At 35.4% G+C, this 5,484-nt stretch overlaps 1 protein-coding gene across 2 annotated transcripts in view; it reads left to right on the top strand.

Moving 5' to 3' along the window:
* The window catches only part of LOC108734264 (synaptotagmin-7), a 663,520-nt gene that overhangs the window by 297,005 nt on the left and 361,031 nt on the right, over positions 1-5,484 (top strand). The gene's annotated exons all lie outside the window — the stretch shown is intronic.

Below are 5,484 nucleotides of genomic sequence, written 5' to 3'. Positions count from 1 at the left end.
GTCGCCTAGATCCAGGCCCGTAATGAAACAAATTGTACGTTCAAATTTACAAAGACGATTTGCGAGCTCAATTGTCACTGGATTGAAAAATTGTATAACACTTTTTTGTTGTATTTTGTGTCAGGAAGCCATGGTTTTTTTTTTAATTATTATAACTGGGACACCCTGTATATTTCGGAACACACTCATTATGTTGCGAGAAAGTCGTCATCTACGTTCGTTAGTGCTTGTCGTCGTTCCTGTACCCGGTTATTGTTTATAAATTTAATTTGGTATCACATCCTCTGTGCTTTGCAGGTACAGTGGAGCGAGACATGTTCCGAACTGATATCGATAGCGGTATCTACATCCATAGATTAATCGTAAAAGCATGATAATAACTAACGAAATCGGGGAGCTCCATTTGTAAATGTAAAAAAAAATAGAAAACGAATTAAGAAGTACAAAACTTCAAGAAAGATTGACCAGTATGTCGCTAATGTCCATAGAATGTGATGCTCAAAGGCATAAATTTTGAACAACTGATTGACGATTTTGCTTTTATCAAAAATTTCAATAAACATAGAATTTTAAGCACGAATCTATGAATGCTAAAGAAGTTACTATTCCGAATTATAATACAATAATCTATTCTAATCATTTATTTTGATTGTAGCGAGATAAAAATAATTGTTCAATAAATTTAGAACTTTTCTTATCTACTTTTTTTGGCTGTTTTTTTAATAAAAAATCTACTATCAAAGTCAGAGAAGCCCTGTTAGGTTAAAGTCGGTTCTGACAACAAACGGACCTCCATATGATGTACCTATATAAATCGAGCAACTAATCATTAAAAAATTGCGATTTTTCTAATGCATCCTTGATTCGATTTTCATTTTTCGATTTAAATATTTGTAAGGCTTAAAACCATTTTATCATAACTTTATTACACAATCTATTCACAGTGGTCCTACATACCAATTTTTTCTTATGACATATGCATTAAATTCCTATCATTTCTGTAATAGTTATAACCTCAAAAAAGTAGGGCGGAATTATTCGTTTTTAATAATCTGTCGTCACTAGATTAGTAGGAGACCTTTGAAATGTACCAATACACGCAGGTGTTTATACAGTTTGGCGAATTTGTATTATCCAGATACCTTTACAACACCATTGTTTCGTATTCACACTAATTCGGTATTCGGTTTCTCCAATTAAGTCTGAACAGTAAGCTTCATATTGGTTCGGAATGTGCTGTATTAATTTCCGGTTTCAAGGCAGATTCCGGATGCAAAGGGATCCCAGCATTGACCACAAGTCATGCCGTTAACTACGGTGTTGCACTTAACGTAATAATTAATTATCTAGCAGAATTATAATTGACATAGGCACACATGCATCAAGACAATTAAATTATTACGCTTATTTCTATATTACAAGTGAACATGCATTGCGTGACTTATTGAAAAATTTAATTTTTTGCTGGTTACTATACTTCGTTTACTTTCTGTAGCGATGTGACCTTCAGTTTGACCGGCGCAAAATAGAAAAGAACAGCACTAGGCCAGAAAAGGAAAGAGACAACTCTCGACCAAACTGTTAACCGGTGAGGAGCATATAATCCGTGCAGTACTGCACGAAAAAATTGACTATTTTATCCACTACAATTGCATTGTTCAAATGTGCTATTATTGGTACCAATTACTACTGAAAATATCAATAGATGTTTATTTATATTTGAAGACATATTAAAGGCTTCAACGCTTGTTTTCGACTCGCACTACTATTCATGATTGAACAAAACTTTTGGCAGGTACTGTATGAAAAAGTATGTTTAATGAACAAGAGTCGAGAGTATAATGAGTTTTTTTCTCCCTACCTACGATTTTGCCAGCGCGCATCCAAGACATTGGAAGGGGCACATCGCTAGAGAAAGTAAATGAAGTGTAATTCTTTTTACGCAGATCGCCCCGCTCTAGAACAGGCAGATGCTTACATATTCCGCAAGTAGCTTGTGAGGTGTCACACGTCAGTGCATAAACAATATAAATAAGCATTGATAAGAAAACAACATGAAACAACATTAATTAAATTAAATACATTATTGTTCTATCATGAGGTCATTTGTATGTTTGCCAATCTTTGAGCAGCGGTAGTCAAAGCTTTGCGTCTAAAACCCAGTAAATCACTCATCCTTCGTCATACGCAGCCCAATGTTTAACATTGTCAACTGTTCTCCTTTTGGTCTTTTCGTGGTTAAATCATTTGTTATGGTGTGTGGTGTGTTTAATTTATTGCACGTCAACACGAATTTTGACTTTGAAGAGAAGGTATGGAATTTATCGATAGTTGGACGAAAAAAATTATTGTAGCGAGCACGGGTGTGTTTGTGTGCAATCTAGCACACGTGTGCGTAAACGGCTTATCGATTCGCCGACTAACCGCGGGCGCTTTTCTTCATCTGCGCCGTATTTGTAAACGTGTGTGTCGTACCTGCGTTCAGGAAAAGCAGTTAAACAATTCAAAGAAAAAACTAAACTATCCGGACGTTTCTAGAAGGTTTCCGAAAGTAAACAAAATAGTATTTAAAGGAAGAGACGATCGCCGAAAGGAAAAAGAAATAAATTGACCGTTGCAGAAGTGAAGGGGAAATAAATTGACAAATACAGTCCTAACTTGATCTGTAAAGGCGTCATTAATACATTTTCAGGTTTAGCAGTTGATACACATTTTACGTTTTGAAATCCAGTGCTTAGTGGCCATAATTTTTGAATATAATGTTGAGCATCCACTCTACCGTCCCACAAACGAAGATAACACGGATATTTTCTATATCCAACCTGTAGTCCCATTAAAAATCCTACCATCTTAAAATCTCCAATGAACTGCCACTTATACTCTTGATGTTTCGAAGCTTCAAGTAACCTTTTGACACTTTCATAGTTTGCGGCAAAAAAAATGGAAATTTATTTCCGTTATGTAATAAAACTGCTTTCAGGCTATTCTTCGAGCTGTCAATAAATAAACGTCACTCACTGGAACACAGAGCATTCCAATTCCTTGAAACAAACCTCTTACATTGTTACAATACCAAATTTATGACCTCTTTATTTTTTCTTGGTATTTTGAAATATACCAGAACTACTTAAGGCTTTTCTCAGAGATGATAAGTCAAAAAACATATTATTACCGTAACTAACACAAAAGCAAACTTTATATGAAATATAGGTATTTTTCCATTATTTTGGAGCATAATGCATAGAAAAATGATAAGATAAATTTTAGGACAATGATTAAAAATTTATTTTGTGAAGTTGTGCTATTAGTGTGATTATTTTGAGTTTGGGTCTAACCAATACCACCTAGACTATCAAGGCCAGGGCTCTCTGACGTCAACGAGCTAATGAGACATCAAAAGAAGACGGTTAATTGTTGATTGCACTCATTTTGTATGCATTCATTAGCTAAAACTTTCTTGCAGTTTTAGCTCATTTAATCGAGTTTTACCTTATTTAACCTGGCCTGTACTTAGTCATAACTTATACAAATTGTATTGGAAAAATTGTTCTGGCATTCGAACATTTAAAATGGTAAAATTGCGATAGCATCATTGTGTATACCTAAAATAGAAAGTGTTTTGAAACGTCATTGTGTGCACGTATATTGACGCAATTTTTTTATTTTATATTTTTGTTCAGTTTATCTGAATAGGGCTCGTGAACGGTTAATTTAGAAATTTGAAAAAGGTGTATGTCTGGAGCACGACATTGTACGGGTGCGAAACATGGACAGTGGACGCGGCGGAAAAGAAAAGGTTAGAAGAACTCGAAATGTGGTGTTATTGGCGAATGATGAGGATATCGTGGGTAGAAAAGATTAGAAATGAAGAGGTATTAGAAAAAATAGGAGAATAGAGGACTCTATGGAAGTCAATAAAAAATAGGCGAGATAGGTTGGTAGGACACCTTCTCAGGCATGAAGCTCTAGTCAGAAACATATTAGAGGCAGAAACAGGAGTCACGAGGGGTATAGGTAGACCTAGATTAGGTTACTGTTCGCAAATAGTTAAGGATGTGGGATGTTCTGGTTTTAGGGAAATGCGAAGATTAGCTCAGGATAGGAAACAGTGGAGGTACGTGTCCAACCAGTCTTAGGACTGACGACCTTATGATGATGATGATGATGTTGCGTTCCGTGTTGTAAAGGAAATTACACTGCCAAAAAATCGGGTACATGTGGTTAGTTTTCTCAAAGATGGTAACTTGCTATAAAAGTGGTTGCGAGCAATTTCACGGGATAATTTGCAGCTTACAAAAAATACCAGACTGTATGAACGTCATTTTGAACATGAAGGTATAATTAGGATAACGAAACATTACGATGAAGAATCCGGAGAAACACTGGAGGTACCTTTAGAATATCCAAAGCTAAAATTACGTTCCGTTCCAACTATTTTTCCAAGTTGCCCTCGATAGGTACATACAGATTTGTATGGGTACTTAATTATTAATAAAATTTTACAAGACAATGAGGAAAATTTCTTAAATATTCACAACAAAAAATGTTTCTAACAGCAACAGCAATTGAATATTTAAAAATATTATTTTTTATTGAATTTCAAAGACTATAAAATTCATAATTTCGAATTTATTGTAAAAATAGTCATACGGTCTGTAATAAATACTCTTTAAAAAGAATCACTGTGGAGAAAAGAATGACAGGCTTGGAAGGGGGAATAAGAGAAAATTATATACCTACTCTTAATCATGAACAACTGGGGTGCGAATAAGGGTTCAGTTCACGTCTGTAAGCTCCGTTTCGACTGGAAGCCCTTAAAATTCGTAAAGCGGTTTGAATTATGTTTTTAATAAAAAAGCATTCGTATTCATGGTGCGCCACCTGAGTTTATACTGCTCGCCTTCTTCTGATGACGTCACGCCAGAGCACCGTAGCCTTCATAGTCTAGGTGGTATTGGTCGTAACTCCCAGGAAGTTACTAATCCTCATTCCGGTTATCCACACAGATCCTGTTGTACACATCAGGCCGGCAGAAGCCGCGTTAAAGCAGTGACACGAATGCTCGGCCGATAAATTACTTTTTATTAATGATAATTATAAAGGTACTTGATTGTTCTCTTGAAAATAGTCGTATCCTCAACAACACTGTCGAGATAATAAAAATTTTGTGTACTTCATTTACTTTCTGTAGCGATGTGCCCCTTCTAATGTCTGGGATGCGCGCTGGCAAAATCGTAGGTAGGGAGGAAAAAGCTTATTATACTCTCGAGTCTTGTTCATTAAACATACTTTTTTATACAGTACCTGTCAAAAGTTTTGTTCAATCATGAATAGTAGTGCGAGTCGAAAACAAGCGTTGAAGCCTTTAATATGTCTTCAAATATAAATAAACATCTCGTTGATATTGTCAGTAGTAAATGGTACCAATAACAGCACATTTGAGCAATGCAATTGTAGTGGATAAAATGGTCAATTTTTCCGTGC

Source organism: Agrilus planipennis, unplaced genomic scaffold, assembly GCF_000699045.2.
Source record: "Agrilus planipennis isolate EAB-ADULT unplaced genomic scaffold, Apla_2.0 scaffold77, whole genome shotgun sequence".
NCBI classification, from domain to species: domain Eukaryota; kingdom Metazoa; phylum Arthropoda; class Insecta; order Coleoptera; family Buprestidae; genus Agrilus; species Agrilus planipennis.
The sequence above is the reverse complement of the archived record's forward strand: the minus strand, read 5'-3'. Positions and strand labels throughout refer to the sequence as shown.